This window comes from Cyanistes caeruleus, chromosome 12 (assembly GCF_971803275.1).
Source record: "Cyanistes caeruleus chromosome 12, bCyaCae1.hap1.1, whole genome shotgun sequence".
Lineage (NCBI taxonomy): Eukaryota > Metazoa > Chordata > Aves > Passeriformes > Paridae > Cyanistes > Cyanistes caeruleus.
The window spans coordinates 8,774,014-8,801,551 of record NC_141712.1 but is presented as its reverse complement, the minus strand read 5'-3'; the positions used below and the strand labels follow the sequence as shown (position 1 = coordinate 8,801,551).

Genomic DNA, 27,538 nt, shown 5'->3' with positions numbered 1-27,538 from the left:
CTTGAGGGGTTTGTCTTTCTTCAGTACAATTTCAAAATAGAGATGAACACATCACTGAGTTCCATAAACCAAATACTCCTCTATGCAATCCCAGTAAATCAGCAGAATTGCATCATGATCTAGTTACCTCTGCAATTTGGACTACATGACATTGAGTTCAAGGTGCTCATATATCAGGGGAATAGATATGTCACCCTTGGAAGATACTGGCATGTCAACTAGTTTGCTTCAGGGTCATAAGTTGACGTGGAGCATTATTTGGAAAGCCTTCCTTTGGGAAACTCCCTCCTGAGTATGTGAGTTCAAAAGGAAATATTAATAATTGCATATATTAGAGAGGGGAGGACATATTCTACAGTTTTGTAAAATGAGAAATAAAGGGAGATATATCAGTTCCTGAGAAAGAATGTATCAGGAAGAACTTTGATGTTATATGCCATTTATTAGACATCATATAAATACCCCTTCTTTGAAGCATACTGTACTGATATTCCCTGGAACAAATGCTGAGGAGAAGGAATGCAGCTGAAATAAGCAATTTTAAACTTCTGAAGGTATAATGTACAGACAGGGTCTACTCAGACAAGATGGTAAGTGGGATGGACAGAGCTTTTGCTGTGATTTGGGACAATTTAGCTTAAAGCAGTATGCAGCCTGGGGGTGTGGCTATGCTGACACACAAGTGATTCCAATGCCCAGGTTTGCTCTGTTCTTACACTATGTTCCTCTTAAAAGCCAAGTGGAGGGAGAAAGCAGGTGTGGTTCCAGCATCTTTTAACCAATCTATTCCTTTGGGTCAACCAAACCAGTGGGAGGGACTTCTGCTGTGAGTGACCCTTGGTACATAAACTGGAATTGCAACTTCCTGTGCAAACTTCCAGCCCTATGCACCTGCAGAACATTTCTGTCCATGTCAGTGGACTTTGACCCACTCATACTCTGCATACTGACCTTTTACACAAGCTGAGTATAAAGAAATTAAAGTAGGCTGTGTATTCAGCTTTTCTGGCCCCTGGCATGGGTCAAGATCAGTTTAATGGCTGCAGCATGCTAAGCTCAGGTTCTCTGAGGGGAGTGCAAGGCCAGCAGGGGAAGAATGGTGGAAAACATAATGCAGCTACTGAAGTTCAGTTGGCATATATATTTCAAGAGAAATTAAAGGTGCTCTGGCAACATCTGGAAGTCCTAAAATCTCTGGAAAATAAATCTAAGTAAACTGTAGGCTTTCAGCTTTCTCTGCAGTGGCCTGTAGAAGCACAGTGTGTTAAAGATAGCAAGCATGCTCATCGTTCTCATTTTTATCCTGTGTGTATCACATTATACAGCTGTCTGCAGTTGGTGATACAAGCAGAATATATTGAATACATCTGTTTAGGAAGCATTTTATGTTAACATGTTCGATCTCATCACTAACTTTTAGCTTATATTGTCTTCATACTTGCCAGAATGCATTTAATATCCAGATTGATAAATATTGCTCTTCTTAAATCCTGACTCACAATACAATATCTTGATGGTGTAATAACCTAGATTAGGACCTGATATTTTTGATGAGGGTTGATGAGATCCTTCTCTCTTTCACCTGCTGCTCAAATTGTCAGCTTTCTCACCACTGTCCAGTTTCTAGCAAAGTGGTGAGGGTAGGATGTTTTTTTTATTGTTTTTGTGACAGTAAGGGATAAAATGGCCCAAGTGCTTAAATTCCAATCCAGTCCAGTGGCTGGACTTGATTGGTTTCATGCTCATAGAGTGCATGTTTGTTGATAATCACGTTTTCTATCTGAAATATCCAACCTCAGTGCACTAAGTGTGGAAGTATAGCTAATATAACTTGCAAAATACATATAGTTATATAGTGTAACAGCTCAGTCTTTCTTTCTTAATGGACCTAATGGTCTTTAATGGACCTTGCCAGGGCTAAATCTTCACTAATGATGTAATCTTTGCTAATGAGGCTTCAAAAATACCTAGCCAAATAGTGCAAGATCTTACATAAATAATAGTGAATAATCTGAGGTAGCTAACAGTTCATTATGGAGTGGCAGGAGCTTGATGGAGTGCTGACAAATGGGTTACAAAAATGACAGACAGTTTTTCCAGAAAATGTGAAGTGGTGACATTGTTTTCCATTGTGGATTTGACTCAGAAGATTGGAACTTGACTTTTGGCCTTCATATCCAAAACTTCTTGGCAGCATATCACTGTGTAAATAAACCTGTTTAGTTCTTTTATTATGGTTAGTTTCCCAGATCATGTCAAAGTACATGAAATACATTTTAAAATTAAATTACCTTTTATCTTGAACATTTTTATTGTTATTATTTCAATATTCTTCAGTCTGTCATGTAAAATGTAGAAATATGCTTTTGATAGTGTTATATTTGGGTTAAACAAGCCCTTGTACTTTCTGTGGGAAACAATGGAAAAGGTTATCTGTATCATAACACAGCTGAATATTTCTGCTTTGTATGATGCTGTGAGATTAGGTGTTCCTGCATAGCACACTTGAATCTATCCTGGCTTAGTCTGAACCCTTGACACCCCTTGCCCCTTGAGAAAAGAATGCTGGAAAAATACAGGAGATGTCCAAGTTGTATTTTGGGGAAAAATCATAACGATAAGAAGTGATTCAGAGATTTTGATGAGAGATGGGCAGAGCAAGTTCACTTGTAGGTAGTTTTTGTACTCTGGGGTGTAATACAAACATTGGCAACCTTATAAATTTCTACTATAACACAATATATTAATTACAGGATACGAGATGCTCACATATCACTCAGCTACTGAGAGAGAGAGAGAGAGAAGGATGTTGATTATAACAAATCAATACAGACAGTTAAATAAAGAGGATAGCAAGGAATAGAATGCTCACAAAGTCTTTGTCAGGATAGATGCTGCCCCCACGCTCCCTTGAAGGCTTAAGAGAGGATACCTTTTGTTCCTGTACAGGAAAACTCTGTCTTAAAGATTAATGTTATGGACATTGTATGTGGGATGAATTTGTTGGTATGACAGACATGTTCTTTGAAACATCACTGAGCTGTTACTCAAGAAGTTACTTGTCTGTATTGTGAGCTGTTCCATTGTTCCACAATGGAATCAGAAAGCTCTGGATCTGTTAAAATGGCGAATCTATTCACTAGAGTGGGAAGTTATTACATTTATCATAATCTCATCTTCCTGTGTGAGCTATATAAAAACATTCCCTCCATTCCCCATGATTAATTTGCAGATGTGCAGTATATTTTATGTCTCTAATAATAAAATTATTTTAGATCTTACTGTGGATGAAATTAGATTGTGGTCACTGGAAAGAAGACCACATTCAGGTTATATGAAGTCTAAAATGATATTATTTAATCATTTGTAAGTTCTTCAGTTGTATTTTTAAGGGTATTACTTTCGCATTTAAGTTATGCTCTGGCAAGAGGTGCAGATGTTTTCACTGCTCGATGTTCCTCAGGAGATGAACCTAATGCAGATTTGCATCACCTTGAACAGAAGTCTTAGACCAGGCGCTCTCTCTATTCTGTCCTGTACCATGTCTTGCTTCAGTTTAGAAAGTCCCTTCTGATTGTGTAGATTCTCATACACAATTCTCCAAACTGGAACTTGCCATATTAAGGTTAGTCAGGTAAAGTGAATACCTGGATGTTGATGATGAATTTTTATCCTTGCTGTGATATTGAGGTATATGTGTTAATGGTCCTTTCTATTTCTTCACAAGTTCTCTTTGTTTGCCTTTTATTTAGTTAGGCTCTTTAGTAAAATGCTTAGGGAAAGAGAAGAAAATATGATGGATTATGCAGTAACTGAGCGAGTTAATTCATAGCCACTTAAATGCATAGCTTTAAATTATATTATTCCCTTTCTTATCCTTTACTTCATTCCTGTAGAGAATTAAGGGTATGTGCACAGTTAATCAATTAAATTACAGGTAGCAATCTTTTCCAGCTGAGAAATTTGAAGGCTTGAGCAATTAGTCTGCCTGTAAGGCTCAAATCACTACAGCTGTGGAGACACTAACACAGGCTTTGTTAGAAATTCTAGAAATGGAAAAGGCTTGAAGCAGTCACCTCACCCATGTTTCTGAAGGAATATAATACAATACAATTTTTCCTGAGGACTGTCAACAAGTACCAAGAGAGTTCCTTGAAGATCTGATGCCTGGCAAATTGCATCTGTGTTGATGGAGGACAAATAGGGTCAGCACCCACAACTACTGAGGAAAATTGTAAAATAGTTTAACACTATTGAAACCTATGTGAGATTTTTCATGAATTATAGCTCAGAATGCTGGCAGATAGGTACAAAAGAATTATGGTAGCGGTTTCCACTCCCTCCATGAAATTGTAAATAGAATGCAGAATATCCATGCAGCTTTTTCTCTATGAATGCACTACCATGAGAGGGACAAAACCATTCATTTTAAATTCATTGTATGAATTCGCCTGGGAGATCCAGCTGGCTATAGCTCAGCTCTTCATGCTCAGTCCCCAAATCTTTCTGCTTGTCTGGTGTGTAGACAGTAAAGGGCTGTGCTCCCACAGAACAAACAGGGTACAAATCTTTCCTGCCATTCACATAATTCAAATAGCATGGGAATTTGGGGCCTGATATGAGTTTTATAAGCTTTTATAAGTTATATATATTCTTCATGCATGTAACTGTTTATAAAGAAGCATGAGGCATATGAAGGTCTGCTTCTTTGGAAGATGAAACTCAGGCTAAGGCTTTCAGGAAATGGGCAGGGCCTCACAGTTTCCTCATGAGGCCAGAGATACACCAAAAGAAATATCCTAAGGAAGGTCTTTCATACACCAAGCATGAAGATTACTCCTTCCAGCCAGCAGGGGAATACGAGGAAGGCAGCAAATATTCTTTTGTGCCTCTGGATAGAAAGTAACAAAGGGGAAATGGTAGAACCCAGAGGATACAGAGGCCTTGCCTTAGTAAAAAATAGGGAAGAAGATCCAGTAAGGTTTCTCTCTGTAAGACGTGTTACATGGCTGATGTGGGCACCTCATGAAAAACAGAGAGTGTGTAAGTGAATCTGTGTGTAAGCCAGTGGTGATGCCAGGGGATTCTTCTGTTTGAACTTGTAGCTGTCAAATGTGAAATGTTTTCCAAAACCACACTGAGGATTGATTCTTAGTACTATAATTCGGGACTTCCCAACAAATACAGTAGGTCAGGAAGAAAAAGGAAAAAGAAAAAAAAGCTGCAGTTCTAAGATTTTATATCTCTGCTTCATAGTAAATGAACATGTATGAACATAGTAAATGTTCATATATATGAACATCCTGATAATTCCCTCTGCTGATGCCTGTCTTGCTAAAACTGGGATTTTCTTCCTAGACAGTGACTTGAAGACCATGATCCCTTTCTGAGATCATCTGCTTCTGTTCTGAATATTGCACCAAGCAAACAAACCATGCTCCTTCTCAGATCCATTCACAGCCCCTCTGTTAATGTCTGTCAACTCTCAATGGTCCAGAATGGTTAAATCCTTTTCCCAATAACCACAAAACAGTAGGATCGATGCCTTTTTAGTTAACTAAAATGTTCATGTTTTTCTTATGCCTATAAGAAAAGCATGCCTTCTCATGCTTTGAATGAGAGTTTATACAAACCTGCAAATCTGTTGTTTTCATTCAAGTACTAGCAAACATTTTCTCCCCCTTTTTATTTTTTTTTTTTGGTCATACCTACAAAACAAAAGATAAGAATCAAGATGTCCTATTTTGCTTGCTTTTGTGGTCCTGCCACTTTCTCCTGTCTGTGTTCTCTTTTCACTCTCCCATCTTACAGAAAAGTATGTGTGGGGCAAGAGTGTCCTCCTAACTTTATATTCATTGAACAACTGGCACACTGAAGCCCTGGCTTGCGATTAGGATTCACAGGCATGGTGCATTTAAAAAAAAAAATAAAGAAAAAAACCCAAACAAAATAAATAAATTAAAAACCTAAATAATTTAGGCTGGTGCAAAACTGGAATTGATACTGTTAAGGCTATGTAAAGAGATCTATGATTAAAGACGTGTGAAAATCTGATTGCATATTTTTACTTAATACATTTTCATGTCTTGTTATTTGAAGAAGTGTCCTGTTGCAGTCTGTATAACAGAACAAATTAAATCCAGTCTTCCATCACAGAAACTGAGGGCTGTGTGGGCTTAGCACATACATCTTAGTCAGGGGGTTTGCTTATAAGTAACTTTTGTGACATCAGAAGGGTAAGTGTCCATCAGCATTCTAATGTCATGGCTGTTCCAAAGGTTTACTCCATGAATTATGGTCATGAGGAGTTGGATTTTTCCTAGTCACTTTGTAACTACTGCAAGGAGTGCAAATCAAACATATCAGTCTTCTTTTATTTTTTTATGCACACAGGAAGACAAAAATTGCAGTTGGGAAGTGCAGTGGCTATTCCAACTTCCCCCAGGCCAACACAGAATCTGCTGATGGAAATAGAGACATAGGATTTCATGCCCTATTTTGCTTTTCTTGGTAATTGTAAGAATTTGGGGTATTCTAGAATATGGAAGATTGGTAATGTTTTATTAAATATGTGCAAAAGGAGACGTATCAGAGCATTCCCAGGTTATGCTTGTCTAGATGAAACTTGTTTTTTTAGACTGCTAGAATAGTGTAATGCATACATTACTCATAGTTTATATTGTAGATAACATAAACCTTTTGATGTAGGAAATAACATCTGTCAGATCTCCAATACAGCAAATGACTTTTTTTAGATTAGCCTTGTAACTTGTCTGTATGAGTAATAATGTATATTACAGCACCTGGTCTAAGCTAATCTCTGCTGGTGAACCTAAAAAAAAACCCATCACACAGGAACAAATTTAAAAGGCAGAGAAACCAGCATTTCTTTGCCTACTGGCTGAAATTAGTTAGTTGTTTAGGGTTTTAACTGTGTTAAGTTAGATCATGGCTTTACATCTCGATCTCATTGCAACTGCAGCTCAAAACTCAAGGCAAAAACATAAAAAACTGCGAATGGCTTAGAAAAGGGTCCCAGACCAAAAACTGGTTGCTTTTTCCTCCATCAGCACAAGAGATGCAATTGATAATCTCTGTGCTTAATTTGCATTGATAATGTGCAGATTTATCTCCTTCCTAGGATACAGTCCTGTCACCATCCTCTTTGGGGTAAGTGGGTTTTGGGGACAGTATTTCAAATATGGTTATGGGCTTGACACACACAAGCTTAGGCTGCTGGGACCATTACATAAACATGGTACCCGACACAAACAGGTACCTCCCCACCACTCTGTTCCTATTTGTGTTGGTTTTAGTTCATACTGTATAAAATCATGTTGGAAAAGGTTTTGCATAGTAAGAAGGGTTTTGTTATGGTTTCATTAAGCACCATGTTATAACAAAGTTACAGAACTAGAAAGCTACAAAGATAAATGAAATTTAAAATAGTTTGTGAGGATTTATGATAAGCATGTACAGAGTTCAGAAGGCCTCTGGCACTAATAAGCCCCAGTGTCTATCCTCTAACTAGATTAAATTAATTTCCATTAGAATTCAGCAGATGCAGCAGCCAGGGGTTGTTTTTCATTCCCAGGGGGTACCTTCTCTTTGATGGAAACTCCAGATACCCTTTTGCTTTTCAATGTCTAAGTGGTAGACAGCAATCAGGAAGGTGACAATAAAACTGAGAACTTATGGTAAACACCAGTTAAAAAAGGAGGAAAAAGTGTAAGTGGACATGGCTTAAAGTAGTTTCTTAATGGACTTCACAACTAACAAGAAAAAGGAAGATTTGCAGCTTGCAACAAAAACACAATGCCCAATTCAAAAATTTGAACATGGATAGTGGAATAAAACAATTGCAGAGAGAGCTGCCATTGTAAAAGGATGCTAAATTGTCAAAATGAAATCAGAAAGGAGGAGAGGTGGTAGATTTAGTAGTTGGAATCAAGTTCATTCCTGTTTTCCAGGAATATCCTGAAATTTATCTCTGCCTCAAAAAAATGACCACAACAAAACCCCAAAACTTTGGATGCAGCTCTGTAGGAACTCTGCAGTCAACAATGACAAGAAATTTGATAGGGTAAAATAGTTGGATTTCTGAATGAACTCTAATTCCTTGCTAAAAGCAGTTTTACAGCTGCTTTGATGTGCAGCTGGAGAAGATTCTGCTGTGGTAAGTTACCAGGATAGGTCACATATCCAGACCTTCCCATTGTAATACTCTTGTAAGGACCATTTATTGGAAGCTCATGGATGAAATTTATTGATTGTGAAAATTATTTTCTGTAATGCAATGGCTGAAGGGATGTGGTTTTTTAAACTATTGGAGTCACTTTGTTTGAGATTTGTCCCTGAATGGTGTAGTTTAGAATACATACAGAGAGAATTGATTCTATTGCCATTTATTTTATGGCAGTAGATTTCCCTACCACATCCAAATTTTCTGAAAGTGTAGCATGGTCAACAGCAAGGATAGCTCTGCAGCAAGAAATTCCCATGTCCTGGAGCTTAAGCTCTTCTAAACAAACCAGGGATTTTTGCATTAGCACTCTTTTCAGAATTTTTAAGGAAGCATATGTTACAATAATAAATTAAGAAATAGGAAGATTGAGACTGTGCAGATCTCTGCTTGATATGGTACTGCTTCAGTGGCATATTATTCAAAATAAGAAGATGGTGTTATTGCAGGTTTCCCTGGCACTGTATATAAGGCTAAGCACTCAGACAGGGCTGTAGTATTTCATCATGTCTTCAAGTGCCTCCCTGGGGTGTGCCTGCTGGAATCCAATCCTGTCTGCAGGATCCCTGTGGTAACAAATGCACTGTGCAGAGCTTCTCCTTATCCCCACTGGGCCAGCCAGGACAGAATTTGCTCCATAATTATGAAAAAGGATGTGTGTTTCACTGTGCAGATGTTCAAATGATGTACTTGCTTTCTTCCATTTAGAGAGAAATAAACTTTTTAGCAGTATCACAGTGAATACAGGCACAGCTTGCAAAGGATTTCTGTTTAATATCTTATTGAATGTTGTTACCATGTCACCCAAAAACACTTTGGAAGATGATATCTTTATGCAGCTGACAAGCTATAAATTTTCTCTCAGGCAGCTCTGCAAATGTGTGATCTTCCCAAGAGCTTTTCATTTTAAGCAAATGTGCAAAATAATCAAAAGAAGTATGGATTTATTTATAACTACCTAAGAGATTTTACATTCAATTTTGAGCTTACTTTGGTGTAAATGCCTAATCTTTGATGAATCAAGTCTAATAATTTTTACAAAAGCCTTTCACCTTAGCCAGGGAGCTGTCCTCTCCATACAACTGAGAGAAAAAGCCTGTCCCCAAAACCCAAACCAACAAGCAATAAAAGGAACTAAAACCCCAACATTTTCAGTAGGGAAGACTGTGGTGATATTATGGATGGTTAGTGTCACCATTCTGATTAGGATGGTGAACCTTTTCTTGTCATATTACATTTTTTTAATTGTGCTGTTGCAAACCAGACTGTTTTGATAATTTTTTCCCTTTTCCTTACGCTTTAACGCTGTTAAAACAGCTTTGTTGAATAAAAAGAAGCCTGTGCCTCAAAATCTTTCATGTGCAGCACCAGCAATCTATGGGGAGGCTGGAAACAGAGGTTCCACAATGGTAAATGATATGACAGTAGGAAGGAAAAAAGATGTGTGCAGTATGAATTAGGCATTTATATCAAAGAACATTATAATGCCTCGAGCTTTCTCTGTACTCAGGTGTGAAAAACAGAATGTTATCTCTTGTAATTTTGCCCCTTCTCTGGTAAATCAGAAGTGTCAGGGATAATGCATGTAATCAGATTTCTCTGAGGCCGACAGCTTCTTCAGTGCTTCACCCACTTTGATTTTATAATCCTCATTACACTCTGTGGTGTCTGCTTGGACTGTCTCCCAGTAAAATTAACAGAAATGTTGAACAACAAAGGATACCTCACAATAAATATCCTTACTTTGCACTGTTCCCAAAACACCTAATGTAAGGTGTTATATTTGTACAGTACATGGTTTGCTGGTGTATTTCTGGTGATAAGTCTTCATTGACATTGATAATGTTTTTAAAACCTATTTTAAACAGAAATGGGAACGAGAATAAAGTTGGCCCTTACTGTACTGGATGATCTTGCTGCATTTGTACCTTGGTGATCATGAGAACTCTGCTGAAAAATTACTAACAGGAAAATTCAAAACTCTCCAGTCACCCATCAATGAAAGCTGAATGCAAACCTTTCTTCTTTGTCCAGCCTTCCCCATGGTAGTGCTCCCATTCTTACTGATTCATGCAGAAAATGAAAACCAGGGGACTTTTTGTCCCTGTTTGTATGGATAGAGGAAGAAAAGAGGAAAAAAGAGTGGAAGCATGACCATTTTCTATGGAGGTGTTCTCAAAATGCTCCCTTTCTGGCAAATGTTTGTGCCTGTGCTCAGTCACGGGCCTGAGTACAGTCAATAAGTAAAGGCTGAACAGGAGAACAATGAAACATTTATGTGTACTGAGAGAGCTGGAACCAGTAGGAGCTGGTAGACGTGGCAGGATCTGAGCAAGGTGTTAATCATGTGCCTTGGGAGACTGGTTGCAAGTAGAGAAATGGGGATTAGTGCATGTTTTCTCATTGGAAAACTTGAAGAGAAGGCATTGGCCTCTGTCAGAGGCATTTCACAAAAGCAAAAATGGGATTTGTAAGCAAGGAAAGTGATGCCACTTTCTTTTTCTCTCCGATATGTTCACGGCCTATTTCATAAATAGGCTTATGACAAAGACATACCTAAATCCTATACAGGTCTCTCATTTTAGGAAGGCTCAAAATGTTGGCTCTTTGCCTGAACAATGAGCACCAGTATAATGAAACAACCTTTATTAATTTAGAGAAAAACTACCTTTAATGTGCTTGGTATGGGACTATACCTCAGCAAATTGATTTATTCGTGCCAGCTACAGGTGTTTCCATACACTGTTTGCTGTTTGTTTCTGTATTAAACTAAAGATGTGTTGAGTCTGGTACAGGACTTTATATAAAATGTTTAGGATTTACCTGGCACCTGATTATTTGCATATAGGGATCATCTGTCAAAGTGATTCACATCTGGTAATAATACCAGATTGAAAACAAAACAACAAGAAAAAAAATCCACCAATAAACCACAAGCTGTTTAATAGATGACTTATTACTTTCTATTGTTTCTAATTACATATGACTGGCCAGTATTGTTTTTCTTCATGACATGATGTAAGACAAATTTGTTCCATCCAGCCATAGCCTTCTAAGAAGCTTACCAAAAGAAAACACCCTTGCTCAGTCTTATAGATATAGAAATTTCAAAAGTGGAAAAGTTATTACATATGTTTCTCAGTATTTTAAAATCAGTTTTTTATCCTACAGCTGACTTAATGAATTGACATGTAGTTATGAACCAATTTCTACGTAGTATCACATGACCACAGAATTTCTCCAGTGCTATTTAGTGCTAAACAATTACACATCTCATTTTACACTCAGAAAAATTTAAACAAAGACTGCATGTTTACACAGTAAGACCTGGAGATTTTAATTGGTTTTAAAGTCTTTTAAATTTAGTTATCTGGGTTTTAAAATAGGTCAGGGCTGATTGGAAATTTATTTTGTCTAATGACTAGTTATAGATTTTTGCAAAGTAACTTGATGGTCCTCAGCCTCTCCTTGGATTCATACTGATCCTCAGGAGGCCTGGCTCTTTCTGTGGCTAGGAGTGTACTCCTTCTGCTTTGAAAATCAGAGCTTGTTTTAAAACATTACTTAGATTAATTATGTCATCCATACTGGCACTCAGTCACTTGCTTCCCTCCTAAAACAGGAAGGTAATAATTGTCTAGAAATAAGCTGATCACAAATATTTCTGTGGAGCTCAATGACCTCAGCTGGTACATCAGGACCATCCAATCCAGCAAGTCTAACATAACGTGAGCTTACAAATGAAAAATTTATTATTTAAAATACTAAGATTGGGATTCTATTTGTCTTCTGAAAATTTAGGTCTTACTTCTCAAAGTTTTGTTTGTTCCCTTATTTTAAGGGAAACCAGATTTACTGGAATTGCTTGAATGCTGCAGATGTTAGAGGCATCCTTGCAGGAAAAAATCCCCAAGACTTTTGTTACATTAAGAATTTATCAATAAAATTAATGGTGACAACACTCTTGTGCATGCCCAAGGCTGTGCAGATCAGGAGTGGGATATCACATTGTTTCAGTGATGTTCATTACCTTCTTACAAACTAGGTTTAGTTCAACAGTTTATACCAGATGGTATTCAGTATATCCAAAATTTGTTTTTTGTGGAGTTCTTGTTAGCTCAGAATTTTATTACTATGCAAAATGTGCAGTTCAAGTACACATATGAAACAGCTATCAGTGTTTCTCTGTAAAAATAAGGGGGTTTTTAAGATTAACTGCTTTAAGTAGTCGCGCTATTCTTTCATTTTCTCGCTGCCAGAAGGTCTCTAAATAAACTGTTTGGGAATACTGATGTTTAGCAGCCAGGGCAGTGAAGAACATAAATTAACACTTGCAAACTCATCCCACTTCAGTATGAAGAGATCAGTAGAGATCTTAGATGTCCTTTTGTAGTATGTGTAATCACTAATTTTTAATTAGTGTACTGTTACCTTCAGGTACTTCAATTAGACAAGCCTCAAAAATAAGTGTGTTTTGTTGGACACTCAGTTTTCTTAATGGCTCCAATGTTCTTATTTTGATATACTATAAAAAAGTAGTTAGGATGGGACACTGGGTAAAAATTAATTCATTAGAGATTTTTAAAAGCTGTAGAAAAATTGCTTAAGCATGTGTATTTTTCCTTGCTTCAGTGTTGTTATAGACAAGCTCAGAAATGAGTTTATGTTTGGGCGCTTTGCTTAGGGTGTAGGCATTTAGCTCCCAGGACTGAGTGTTACTCTGACTGATCAGAGCAATGTTTCTACCTAAGAAATCAAATCCAGACACAAAATTTGAGTGGCCAATTTATCCTCTGATAATCATGTTTCATCTCAAGAGAAAGCAACAATGTGTTGCTCATACTTTCTTCATTCGTGAAACAAAAATGGGTTTTACAGAAGTGTAAAATAATCACCAATGACTTTTCACATAAAAATTCATGTATTCTATAATAATGTATGAACTTAGTAAAATGCTACAGTAACTCGTATAAGTAATGTGAACCAGTTTATCCCTTTTACTAAAAGGATGTGAAATAATAGGGCTTTTAAGAATGAGGATACTGTCTAAAATTTAAAGGAGAGAAATAGTATTTTATTACATAAAATGAAATGAAGACTTAGAGACATTATTGTGAAATAAGCAAACACAGTAAAGCCATTCAGCTCTGGGACTTCATACCCCTATAACTTCAAGGATAGTAGTATTATACATTTCCACACTGACAGTAGGTACATTTCTGGTAAACAATACACATAAAAGCAGTGTCAATATATTAGTAAAACTTGCTGTTAAAACTGACTTCAGTTTGAAATTATTAACAGATACTGGTAATTTAATGACTTCCCCATAGAGTCAGTCTTTATTACTCAGCATTTAGAAGGGCCTCAGATGGAGTGCTGTGCCCAGTTGCCAGAACTATGGTCAAATATAATGAAAGAAGCAGTTATAGAGTCTGCAGAGAGCAAACCCAAGAATGATCAGAGGCCTTGCAGTGGTGATCTATAGATGGAAAGGGATTGATGTAATGTACTGAAAAGGAAAGTATTCAGAAACAGGTAAGTGAAAAAAATGTTTCAGTGTTCACAGAAGTGTTTCAAGAATGAGCTGAAATTATAATGGGAGATTCAGATTATATATCATAGTATATATATCATTATATATCATATTAGAACCACTGTAATGGTAAGGACAGGCAAACATCAGAAGAGGTTTAAACATTTCTGCTGTGGGTGGACTTTTATGAGCTGCTTAAACAAACACCTGGTAGGAACAACAAAGGCTTAGCTGATCCTACCTTGCAGCAGGAGCATGGAGTAGATGATGCATCTTTGAGCTCTTTTAGCTCTCATTTCCTACAGTGATGAAGCCTGTGCCATGGGGTCTGTTCCAGCCATCCCTCACTACTAACTCATGATCCTGTGGACTAATGACACCCCAGTTTGAGGGAGGAATTAGTCTCAAGTCTCAAGTCAAGGAAGACTCTGAATTTCCTGTTACTTCCTTGCAAAACGTAATGATGAACGGAGGAAAACCGGGATAAGTGGTGGTGCTGATGACTCTGGTGTGCTGGAAGAGCTGGAAGTTGTGAGCTGGATGAGGGAGCAGTGGTACCCACACAGCAGCTGCACTGGGTGCTCCCTCTGCAGCACCTGCAGCCACAGGCACAGTGAGCTGTGGTACCACTGGAGTTAAGGCAGGGGGACAAGCTGGAGGCATTGCAGGGGGGAGCAGGAACATGGGAATGAATTGTGAGGTTCCTGTGACAAGGTCAGAGAAAAAAAAAATCCCATTAGAAATGGGGTTTAATTACTTTCACTGCTCAAGAATCTAGTTTCACTCAGGGAAAAGCAGGTGTTTGTTTGCATGCTGTTGTTTAATAATGACCAACCAGCAATGCATCAATCTGGTACAGAACTGTGAGACTGCCAACTTGTCTCTTTTTAGCAAAAGTGTAGGTTTCCAGGATCAAAGTGTTAACCACAGAGATACTTTGTACAAAACCACAGATTACCGGAACTGATAAGCATCCTGCTTCTCATCTCTAAAAATACGAACTGCTACTATTATAGCTGCTTTTTTCCTTGTTCTCTACAGGATGGTACCTTTTTTTGAAGCTTCCACTGGTGAATAGACCTCCATATGTTTAAAAATACATCAAACGATTATCCCTACTCTGTATTAAAATTGAAGGTGGGGAAAAAACTTTAATATTGAAAATATGTTGCTTCATGATTGTGTCCTTTCTATCCAGGACAAAAGTAATATTTTATTTAATCGTATCTCTTTAAGAATTCAATAAGTCAGCCCAACTATGAGTTGGCAGTCATTGCCATGTGTATCACCCCTCATGAATAGTTAAAGCAAAAGGTTTAATAACCACTGCATAGCTACAAGGTGTGCAGGGAGAAATTATGTGTAAAGAAGTTAAACTCTTGTAGTTGGCCATCCTTTGAAAATAAATAATTGATATTATCTATACTTAGGAGCATTCTTAAAGAGTGCATTTGGTACATACTGCACTGCATCACTACAGTGATGTATTTCTGAGAATCTGCCTTAAAATTAATCATAAAATTCTCTGAACGGGAGCAGACTTGGCAGATTCAACATAGGAATGTTATACAAAATGAAGTGCTTTACTGGTCATCAAAAGGAAAGAGGAGGATATTGAGAACCATCTGGATAATCAATTAAACTGGCCAAGAAAATGCTTCAGTCATTCAAAAAATGGAAATAAGATACCAAATACATATTTTTAAATATTTTACTGAAAATAAAATAAACAGTGTCTCTCCTCTGGCAAACCTCTGAATAGCTTCAGTAGATGAGCGTAGTCCTAATCCAACAAAGCATATGTAAGCACAATGGTAATTACATCTCTTTCATCCAGTTTCTGTGTTGAAAGTTACATTTGAATTTAGGACATTGCTGGATGGGGACCTAACCTGAATTATGCAAAGTCTTTGAACAGACACTGGAGGAGGGGTTTGTTTTTAGCAGTCCATTAAAACCACCAGAATGCCCCCGTGCTGGACGTTCCCGGCCTCTCTGCGAGAGGCCACTTTGCGGGCTGTTTCATTTTTTAGAACACAATCCCGAGCCCTTGTGACAGTGTCCGCGTGGCCCCGGGGCGCGGAGCCCGCGGTGCCCGATCCTCGCTGCCGGCGCAGGGGCGCTCCCGCCGCCCGGGCACGGCGGGGCCGCCGGGAGCGCGGGGCCGAGGCAGCGCCCGGGGCCGGAGGGCTGAGAGGGGCCGGGGCGGCGCTGCGGCGGCCCAGGTGAGAGGCGCCGGTGCCGGGCCCGGAGCGGCCCGGGTGAGGCGCGGAGGGGCAGCGCGGCCTTTGTTCCCGGCCGGCGCGGGGCAGAGCGCGGCCCGCGGGTGAGCGTGCGCGGGAGGGGGGCGCTGGCGGGAGCGCGCCCGTGGAGCGCGCGCGCGGAGGCGGCGGCAGGATCGCTCGGGCGCAGCCGGCGCGTGCCCGCGGCGCAGGGAGCGAGCGAGCGAGGCGGGGAGCGCGCGGTGGGCTCGGGCCGCGCACGGAGCGTCTCGGCCGGAGCGGCGCAGCGCAGTCGGCTCGCACGGAGCCGCCATCGGGGGAGCCAAGGCCGCCTCAGCGGGTCCCGCCCTGCTCGGCGCCCACAGGTGAGCGCCGTGGGGAGCGCGAGGGGCAGCGGCAGCGGCTCGCCCGGCGCGGCCCTCAGCCCCCGCCCGGGCCCCGCCGCCGCCCGCGGGAGGCCCGGACGCGGGGCGGCCTCAGGACAAGGCCCCGGCGCGGCCTAAGCGCGGCCCGGGCGGGGGGTGTTGTGTGGCGGCCGCGGCTCGGGGGAGCGGGGCGCGGCAGGGCCTGCGGAGAGCGGCGGCCCCGGGCCCTTCTGCCGGGCCATTGTGTGCAGGCGGAGGCGGCGGCCCGACCCGGCCCGGGCCTGCGCCGCCCGGCCCGGGGCTGCCCCTTTGTGGGCTCGGCCTCGGCCCCGGCCCCGCCGCGCTTTGTGCTCGGGGAGCGCCGCGGGCCCGGCGCGGCCCGGGGAGGCGGCCTGGCCCCTGCCAGCTCCCGACGGGCCGCAGGAACGGCCTGCCGGGGTAAATGGGAGCCCCTCGCTGACATTAGCGGGAGGGCTGCTGGCTCTTACCTAATCCGGTGAGAGCAAAGAGGGAGGGAGATTTTTGCTCATCCTACGGCTTCCCCTTAAGGATTAAAAGGCAGGGGACCTTCGTGCTTTCCCCTTCTCCACGGTTTTAAAAGAACGAGAGACAACAGCGTTTGTAGTGAAAGGCAAAGCATTTTAAGTATTTCTTCAGAAGAATCAAGTTTCTTTTCCGGTGGTGAGCTAGTGGCACTTTTATACTTCTATTAGTACAATATTTCTCCAGTGTTCTCCTTGCGCCTTCTTTTTCAACCAGTCAGGGTGAATGTTGCCTTGTCTCTGTAATGAGCAGTCTACTCATAGTCCAAATAAATAGATAAAGTGATTTAATTTATTTAACGTGGCACGTGAGTGTCTGTTAGGAAGCTCATAGTTAATTGGACTAGGTCATGAAGGACACGGGATATTCCACGTTCGGGACATAGTTTCAGTTGTCTGTTTATCTCCACTCTAAACTGAGACTAGCACGGTGCATTCCAGAGGGGGAGGGAAAATGGAAAGGGCTCTTCTTAACCCTAATTTAATCAAGCTGGTCTGCAAGAAGATTGGAGTTATTGGAGTACAGGTACAGTAATACAGAGTTTTTTAGGCTAAAGCTTGGATCTCTGGACTAGTAATTGGTTGCAGAAAATAACTTCGAGGAATATACCTAAAGTAAAAATCGAGTGCTAGAAATTGTGTGCATTTCAGTGGAAACTAATGTTCTTAAATAGCCTTTGCCCTTTTTACAGCAGTGAAAAATCATAAAGAAAAGCGCAAGAATACGACCTACCAATCAGTGATATAATTTTAGAAATCTGTTGTCACCCAAGAATTCTGAACCTGATGAAATGATGGGAATTTTTGACCTGAAGGTGCATGTCCAGATGAAGTAGCTTAACTGTTACTGTGCCATTTCTATTGATAATGTTTTAATGCCATAGTCCTATTTTACTGTAGTGGAGGAGTTAGCTCAGAAATTCAGTGGCTCTAGCTAAGTAGGTGTGAACTAAGTAAATACTTTAAATAACATGAGTACTTTTCATACTTAGGTTTGAGTAGAGTTGCTGCTCTTTGCTTAGTGTGAATTGAGAAAGAAATCCTGCTCAATTGTCAGATATCTGCCTGTAATGTGGAAAAGGGGAGCATGTTCATGTGAGAAGCAACTCTTTGGTCTGAAAATTCAAAGAAATCAAGTAGGACAGTTTTATGAACTGTGGTCTTCAGATGAAAAATTGTGGAAGATTGTCCATGCAGCTGCAATTAGAAATATGATTCCTTAATTTTAAGTTAGAATTGCTTTGCTTTATTTTTCTTCTGTAGTAGTAGTAGTGCTTTTAGTCTTGTAACAGTCAGCTTTAACAGCCGGACTGAGTTTTGCCAAATGGATTATTAGTGTCTTTTTTGCTTTGATGATTGTCTTATTTTCAGGAGCCAAACTTAAGCAGCATAGGCAAGTTAAATGAGTTATAATTTCATTGATACATATGAACTCAGTTGTGCAGTTGTAGTGCATGTAGTCTGCAGAAAGGCAGAGAGTGCACTCTGTTTGCAGCCACTGACTGTGGTTACCTGAATTCCTGCTCAGTGCTGTTGGTGCTACCTGCTGCAGAAAGCAGCAGCGCTCAAGTGAGGATGCTGGCAGGCTCTAGTTCATCTCAGCCATCACGTGGTGTCTGAAGCTCAGGATCTCAGCTCCAAAGTTTACAGTCTTAAATGTCATGAACATGGTAGATGCAGATTTTTTTACTGGATTTTTTGCTTTTCTGTTGCTTTGGTTTTTGAAGAGAAATCAGCATTCAAAAACATGAAAACTAGTTGTAATTTAAAAAAATAGTAAGGAGTTTTTGGGGTTTTTTTTTTTTTATTTTGACAAAATATGCAACAGAGACATATTACTACCTTAATACAATGTTTTCATTAATAGGAATGTTTCATTAGTAAGAAAAATTTGTTGTAAGCGGGTTACTCTTTTTCAAAGTGTACATACTGTTCCTTTCCTAAATGTTCAATGACATGATAAAAATGTAATTTTGATGTGTGTTTTCTGTGTACAGTATCATATTGTGGGCTAGAAATTGGGAGATATCCATAAATACTCTGTTGTTACCATGAGCTGTTTCTTCAGGTTTACCTGAGATTTTGCTGTTAGCACTTAAATGCATGTAAGCAAAAATCTTCCTAAGTCAGTGACGTAAGATTGTTTGATATGCCAGAGTATGTTCAGCTGTTAGCTTTAGAATGGAGTAAAGGAAGACAAAAACTATCATTAATGCCCCATTTAATAATCTTTGAGTTTTGTGCCACTAGAGAGAGAGAGATTCTAATTCCAATCCAAACTGCATGCCATGTTTCTGTAATGGCCAGGACAGCTATTATAAATATATGCCTGTTTGAGTGACTGTATAAAATGATGATTCTTTGTGTTATCACAGGAATAATGAGATATTTGGTTACTAATTCCACAGTACTTTAATCAGATAAAGTGCTAGATAATTACAGCTAACCAAATGGCCCCTTCTGATTTTAACTTGTTTTTCTTTATAGAAGCTGAATATGCTCCCTGTGTTTTTAGGGAGGAAGTAAAATGTTACTTAAATGATAAAATCTGTGTTTGTCCTCTTGCACATGGAAAAATTAATTATAAAATTACCATGGATATATTCCAGTGCCGTTGATATAAGAGCAGTAAATTGCTCTATAGACATTTGCTGACCTTTTCCTTTGTGGTCTGCCTTATCCAGAAACACATTTTTATCTCTTCTTGAAGCCATTGATGACCTTGCTGGACATGAAGAAAAACAAGGAGAGTGTCTGATAACTTTGGCCACTTAAAAAATTACTCATCCACTCCTTAAAAGTGAAAGAGAAGTTCTTTGAAGTGTGGTTTGTGTGGCTCGGGTGGTTTAACCCCGGCTGGCAGCTCAGTACCACACAGCCTCTCTCTCTCACTTCCCCACCTGCGGGATCAAGGAGAGAATTGCAAGAGTAAAAGCAAAAATAACCTCTTGGATTGAGATAAAGCCAGTGTAATAGGTAAAGGAAGAGCTGCACACACAGGCAAAGCGAGCTGAGGAATTCTTTCACCGCTTGCCATTAGCAAGGCAGGTGTTCAGCCATTCCCAGGAAAGCAGGGCTCCATGGTGCTTGGTGCTTACTTGGGGAGACCAATGCCATCACTCCAGACATCTGCCCTTCCTTTTCTTCCCCCAGCTTTACATGCTGAGCATGATGCCAGATGGTCTGGAGTATCCCTCTGGTCAGCTGGGGTCACCTGTCCTGGCTGTGTCCCCTCCTAAGGTGCTGTGCACCCCCAGCCTCCCCGCTGCTGGGGTGGTGTGAGAAGCAGGAAAGGCCTTGACTGTACAAGCCCTGCTCAGTGATAGCAAAACCATCTGTATTTATCAGCACTGCTTCCAGCACAAACCCAAAACACAGCCCTGTCCCAGCCACTGTGAAGAAAACGAACTCTACCCAAGCAAAATCAGCACAGTGGAATGAAGTCTTTAAATATTTTAAGGTTCTTTTCTAGAATTCTTGTGCATTGTACTGAACAGAGCAAAAAGTAATTTAGTCTTCGAAGAAAGACAGTCACTTTTCAAGTTGTTTTTTTTTTTAATGCTGTCAAGGAGGAACATTTAATATGCCACACTTTTAAGAGTTACTTTCAAATACATGTTCAGATTAAGTATGTCGAAGGAAAATTGTTCTTTAAATTTTGCTAATGTATGGATTGTGCAAAGGTTTTAACTGGAGTAGGAGTATTTTAAAGCAATTTGGTGTTAAACTAGAGGAAGGAAAGCTTGAAAATAAATTGGATAAAAATTTCTAGAGTTGGTGTCTGACTTAGAAATATACATGTGTTAAAAGGTTTATCTCTGTTGTTTGTGTTTTACAAGGTGATGACAACTGCAATACAAAGTTTCTGTTTTGTACATTTGGTACAGGTTGCTTCATGCTGAAGTGTGATGTAGGTATTAGTTTGAAGTGGGGTTTAAAAGATTTTTTTTTCCCCTTATGATTTTTTCAAAAGTCAGCATTACTCCTAAAATACATGGTTAGTTGTTGTTAACATATCAGTGTTAGGAAAGGAGAAATATAGAAGATGTAGCACCACGTGAGCTGTGGTACATCCAAGGTACAGTTCTTGCTGGGCTGCCAGCGTTACCTTGCAGTGTTGCTGCCACCGGTGGGAATGTGAAACAGAGCAGTTTTAGTCCCAGGTTCAGTTGAAAACTCCCCACCTGTGAGGAGAAGGGTGACTGTTCCCTGGGTCTTTCCCAGGGCAGCTGCCACCATGGGACCTGAGTTCAGCCCTGCTGCAGGAGGTGGCACCCTCTGTCACTGTGGGTACGCTCGGGCCCCTGTCAGGGCAGGCTTAGAGAGGAGAAAGGATGGCTGGGCCCTCCATTGCCACTTGGGTTTGGTGCTTCCTGGGGTCCAGGGGAAGTGCTCAGGGACTTGTGCAAGACTGGTCTTGTTGAATACATTACCTTAAAGACAAAGAAAACCAGTGAGTAAAAAGCAGGCATCACAACCACGCAGTTTGGTGGCAGCCTGCTTTTGTTTGTTGTGGAAATGGTGGAATCACACTCCAGCATCCTCTGTGTGTGTGCCTAGTATTGTGGAGCCTGTATCTGGTGGGTCATTCTTCCTAGGATAGATAATAAATTTTCTTGTAGTGCTCTGTGAAAGCTCTTAAGAAATATTGTAACTGAGCAGTTTTCTTAAAAGTGCTGTTAAAATATTTAAGGACTTTAAAACATGGCATGTTGCTACTTTGAAAAGTGGTGACTGTAACTCCTTGCTCTAATTTTTTTTAAAAAAAACCTCATTACCTTTTTTTTTTTTTTTTTACCAACATGGGTCTGCTACAGTTTTATATTTTAATCTTCTTAAATTACCCAATGTTGTTTTGTAAATCATGTGTTAAGCATGCTTTGATACGATTTTTGTGTTGATACCTGTACGACCTCACTTTTAGGTGTAACTTAAAACTACTGGTCTTTAAAGCTGGTGACTTTTGCCTGTATTTGAGCCTTAAGTCTTGCTCCTTTCTGTCTCACAAAGTGCATGTGCAGTTGTCTTCTTGTAAAATCTGTGAAAATGCTCTGCTCAACTAGTATTTTGGTTTCTGAATGACTTTATTTTGAAATATATATTTATATAAAAGTCTTCAGAGTCACAAAACTACTTTTATTCACAGGAATTTTCCCCCTTTTTGTGCTTGAAGGCATCAACACAGTTGGGAGTTAATTTTTATAGGGTTCATCTCTGTGGCCGATATCTGTGTGATTGCACAAGTGCACTAAGGATGTAATTTGGAGACTGGTTGCACAGGTGTGACTGGGGAATCATTTGGCTGGCAGATGTTGATGGTGTCCTATGAAATTTTAGTGTGGCTTTGTGCTGGGTCAAGTCTAATTATTAGAAAGGAAATTTTACAGATGAAAAATAAGCATTCCATAATAGAAGCTGACATTCTTCCAAAACAGCACCTGTAAAGCAGTAAGTTTGAGAGCACTTTTTTGCATATTAAAACCACCTGTTGGCCTAAACAGTTTTGTTTTAAAATCAGGTGTTCTGTTTAAGCAAAAGTTGTTGTTCCTTGTACAGTCATAATTCTTCTATGGGTGTACTGGTGCTCAACTACTAATGGACTTGAGTGTAGGAAAAGGAAGGTTTCATTGAAAGCTGTTCTTTAAAGTGCATATGAGGAAGTAGACTTACGGTTGCCTATGAAACTTTAAATTTTTTATTTCCCATTTTTTGAATGCTTGATACTCCAACCTATTCTACTTTTGTAATAGTCGTGTAAAAGAAAAACGCTAAAAAGTACTGAATTTTACAACTGTGCTTTAGACAGCTTTTAGTGATTCATGGCTAAGAGTTGATGTTCGAGATTCAGCACTGCAGCAGACTCAAGTTTTGATTATGAATACCTTAACAGAAGAAAGGACAGTATTTTGCAGAGAAAGACAGTGATAGGTCTTGAATATAGAAAGTGCAGATAAAGAGAACATGAAGTAGGAGAAAAATGTCTAATCCTGTCAGTTCCAAACCATTTATAGTGTCTTGTGTTTTAATTTCTGATGCAGACTCAGGCCTGACTTCAGAGTGATTATGACAGAATTTTAATTTTGTATGCCATGAAGCAATTCCCAAGCAATACAAATAAGTGAAATAGTGCGTACATTTTACTTGGCGTTTGAGATGTACCTGATCAGAATTTAATGGCAATAACAGAACATGTAATTCTCTTGCTCAACAGGTTGTTTTTTTTCTGCTGAATTTAAATAAGTTGCTTGAAAATCTGGGAGTTTGGAGCTTTACAAAAAAGGCTGAGGCAATTTTTTTTTTTATAATTCAAGGATCCCTCTAAAGAAAGGTTACATTACTTTTCATAAAATCAGGAGGGCCTTCAGATTAGATGCAATAGAAGTAGTGAGAAGGGTGTTGCCAGTGTCTCCATAATTTGTTTCTTTGATGTACAAAATACTGGAATGAGTAGAGGGCAGTTATCCATATGGAGCAGGAGTTTAAAAGTAAACAATGATTGAAGTCTGATGATTGCGGACTATAAAAACTGAGATGTTAAATAATTTAACAGTGTCTTTTAGTGTGTAATGATATTCAGGTATTACTAACCTGAAGAAAATTTGAATAGGGTCTAACAGGGTTAACTTGGTATCCTTATCAAGTAATTTCATTCCTTTTTTGCATTAATGGGTGAGACTCACAGCTACTCGTGGTAGTTTAAAATCTGTAAAAGGCAGGGAAGTACTTGCCTGTGGTGACTCAGAAGCTCGTGACAAAACAGGAACTAACCCCAGGTCTCCCCTGCCGCAGACTTGTGCTCTGCACCACTAATCGTGGGTTTGCTTGGCATTTTTTTTTTAAAGGTTTCAAGGAATGCTCAGTCTTTTCATGCAACTTGGTGTCAGCAGCCCCACCCATCTCTGGTCTGTGCTTTCTGGGAGACTGCCCTTACTTGTGAGTTAAAGCTGCATTTTAAACCTCTGGGTTTGATGAGAAGCTATGGAACTGTTGCTCTCTGCAGCAGTGTAACCAGGCTTGGCTGCAGAGTTGTCAGTAGCTGAGTTTGAGAATTTGATTAACATTTTAATAATAATTTTTAAAACATTAATTATTGTGGCAATTGAATTTTCATACAACATTACAAGAAACAGTTGATTCAGAATTGATGAGTGGGGAAAAGCTAAGTCACCGAAATAAAACAGAATTGGTTCTAATGGTGAGGCACATGGGCTTCAAAGAATAGGTTCCAGAAACACAAGACATGCAGAAAATGGGAGTTTAAAGAAATAAAGTACCCAAAAGTGTGGAACCACCAGAAATGCAAAAATCCCACTGTAATTTTGTATTTCTTTTGCTAAGGTCTTACATTGCTTATGGCCTTAAGTTCAGTGCTGTTTTCTACCTATGGTATATCAACAAAATACAAAAACCTGTGGCCCACCTTAGATCGCCACAGCTTTCCTTTTGAAATAGTATGCATAGTAGGAAAATTTTAGTTCCAGAATTCAGAAATGTCCATTTTAAAAATATAGACTCAATCCTTTACTTTTAAATGTTGTGTGTTTTATTCTCCTTGTGGTGTGTGTCTGTGACAAAACATATACATTATCGGACATTCTTCTAAAAATTCTTGCATTTAAAGATTAAATTAATTTTTAAAAAAACAGATTTGTACAAACTCTCAGATTGACTAGAGATTCTGTGTAATTTAGTACTAGAGGTTCTGAAAAATTAGTAATTTCTGAGGTGTTAAAAGTTAGTCTTCCAGTGCCACTAGAGTGTGTTCTGTGATGCTGTGTTTTCGGATCCGTACCTGACACCTTGTGGCACCAAGGTCTTTACTCTGCATTGAGTATCTTGATTCTCCAAGCCCTCCCCTACATATTTGCCCTCCTGAGTTTAGGTTGCCATACTTTACACAGGCTCCACTGTTATGAGGACTGCATACAGGAATACAGAACAAATGAAGGATCCCAAGAAGAAGTGATTATTTAAAATGGAAGTATGTACAAACCTAAGTGATGAACAAGATGGAGGCATCTTTATAAAAGTAGTCAGAGTATGTCATCTTGTCCTGACTTCCTGCAGAGGGGCTTTCTGTGTCACAGGTCAGTCTCCTGTAGGGCAGTCTGTATTTGTAGGTCTCCTTGATTAGGTTCGGTTATTCTGATGGTCTGCATCCTACTATTGTTAAGTTATGCAGGAAGAATACTGGGGATAAAATAGGTCTTGAATTTGAATTGGAATAGTTATCACAGAAAGACTTGGTAGGTGAAGACGCATCAAAGTACAGGTACTTCTTTTAGCTGAGCCTTACTGAATTAAGGTAGGTGCTTCCATGCCACACCCTCCTCCCTGTGTCTGCCACAGACACAGAAATGGTGATGCAATATTGCGTGGCAATTACAGCATGTACTGAAGAGTATAGGGTTTGCAAAATCAGACTGAGGAAAGAAACAGCCCCCAAATTGTCACACGTGGTATGGTTTGCTGTTAATCTTTACAGAGGGTGTTGGTTGCTTTTTCTTTTTTCCTTTCTTAAAAAATTCTAATAGAGAGTAATTGTATACAGATCCCGTCTGTGATGCCTTGTAGAACTGAGTGCTTCCTGTTTAGAGACTTCTGAATGGCAGTATGTGTTAGAGCATGAAAAATACCTTGCTTTTCTCTTTTCTGCTGCTCTTACTAGTTCACTCTGTAGCTGATCCGTCTGTATGTCTGCTTTACTTTTTATTGCAGCATTGTATGTCCAGAACTTTGAAAAAGGTAGCTGTCTCCCTGTGTTTATAGATATTACTGAGTGAATTGTTGAAGGATGATTATGATGAAGTTCAATTCATTGTGTTCTATGCACAGTGAACATAAACTAGATACTACTAAAAATAAAATAAAAATCTTTTCCCTGTTACTTAGTTTGCACAGAGTTATCTGTATTTTCATATGAAGTTTTCTTTATTTTCTGAGATGCTATGGTTTCTGCCACTGTAATTTTGAGACTGGTGCGCTAAGCACAGCAGGCTGCAGACAGGCATGCTCCACTGGGTTTCTCAGAAGGCTCCTGGGACACAGGTGCCAGGTTAGGTCCATCCCATGGTTTATGGTGCTGTAGGGCCTGTGTGGGGGCTGCTCTGGGTGTCCTGTGGTAAGGAGGGCTCTGGCCATTGGCTGGTCCTGGCACTGGGGATACAGAGCTGGGCAATGCGGGAAGGCTCTTGTCAGACAGCACCACCAGGTGCGGTGCAGGAGTGTACAGAATACAGCCTGGAGCACTGTTTCTCTATCACCATCTTCACACCTCTCTGCTAGCTGGGATTTGGCAGTGTCACAGCAAGACAAGTTACTTGCTTGTTTTTGAAAAGGAAAAATATGGTCAAGTCCAATGTGGAAGTGGTCCACAATCTTTTTAATGCAAGTGTTTGGTTTTGATTTGTATTTAAAGAGTGGTTTTCCCTGTGTTTTTGTTTAGCTGTATATAGTTTCACTGGCTAGTTTGTGGCTTATTAGATTACCAAATAATTTAAATTTTGCTGCTTATACCAATTTATTTAATATATTACTACATTTTCTTTTTTCACAGTGGCATTTGATTTTAATCAATTAATTTTGAGTTGGTTTTAATATAGCTTAAATTTTCAGGAATTTCTTTGATAGTTCCTGTAGCTTTTGCTTTCTGTCCTTCTTGCTTTCCTTCCAAGCTCAAAAAACAGGAGAGATAAACATCCTATTTTGCTTTGTGATTTGTAGGGGGTCTGAATTTACAAGGAAACATGCTTTTTTATTTAATTCTACATATAACGTGTGAAAGCTGCTTTTTCTCCACCTATAAAATACAGAGTAAGTGGTCCAAACTCAGGTTTTGGCTATTGATCAGGCATTTCCAGTTTTCCTTTGGAATGAAATTTGAGGGTTAATCAGGTTTTTTCGCAGTTTTGTTCCTCAGCTTGTCTTCTTTCACAAGGTTGCAGTACCATAGCAGCATGAACTCCAGTATTCTGTGCAAAAGTAGATGTTGAAGATCTGTTTGACTGGAGAGCAGGTTATTCACATGTTGGAATTATTGAAGTTCTTCGTTGAATTTAAAATTCAACACTTGTGTCATAGTAGTTGGTTACTAATGTGATTTTGTTGTGGTCATTGTATGTCTTCTACAGGACACTGTTCCTTCATAATCTTACCATATAAAGTTGTTAGAAAGAAGATCTTTAACAGCTAGGGAAAAATATCTCCTGGGCTGGTGGAGTATTCCAGCATATCTCCACAGGAGAAACAGTGAGTGACTGTGATGGGGCAGAAGGCAAAGAGCACTGACCAAAGTCAATTTTTTGCATTGAGTTAGAAATAGGTCACTCTAATTTGGTGGGGGTAAGAATGCTGTTGGTGTTTCCATGGCTGTGTTTGTGTCTGCACACGCCACACACGGTGTGCTGAACTTTGAGGTCAGGATGGGCACTGCCATTGCTCCGTGTGGGACACATTAGAAACATGGGGGCTCACTGCAGTGGTGGCCACAAAGACTGTTCCATGGTTATATAAATCTATTGGGATTTCCCTTCCTGGTGGTTGGAAAATGGGGTTGGTAGGGGATGTCTTGAGGTGCAAGAAAAAAGCTACCTGCAGTTTCAGGTAGACTGGCTCATTGCAAGGTAGTGGGA

At 39.8% G+C, this 27,538-nt stretch overlaps 1 protein-coding gene across 8 annotated transcripts in view; it reads left to right on the top strand.

The window, feature by feature from the left end:
- The window catches only part of SIAH1 (siah E3 ubiquitin protein ligase 1), a 66,922-nt gene that overhangs the window by 30,120 nt on the left and 9,264 nt on the right, over positions 1 to 27,538 (top strand). Inside the window, exon 1 of one of the 8 annotated variants that reach the window (XM_086847143.1) lies at positions 15,831 to 16,003. The exons of 2 other annotated variants lie outside the window; for them this stretch is intronic. The gene's annotated coding sequence lies outside the window, so the exon portion shown is untranslated. Of the gene's footprint in view, positions 1 to 15,830; positions 16,105 to 16,139; positions 16,366 to 16,678; positions 17,047 to 23,749; positions 23,841 to 27,538 lie in introns of those variants that run through there. 5 more of the 8 variants (XM_086847146.1, XM_086847142.1, XM_023934792.2 and 2 more) reach the window with 5 other exon arrangements.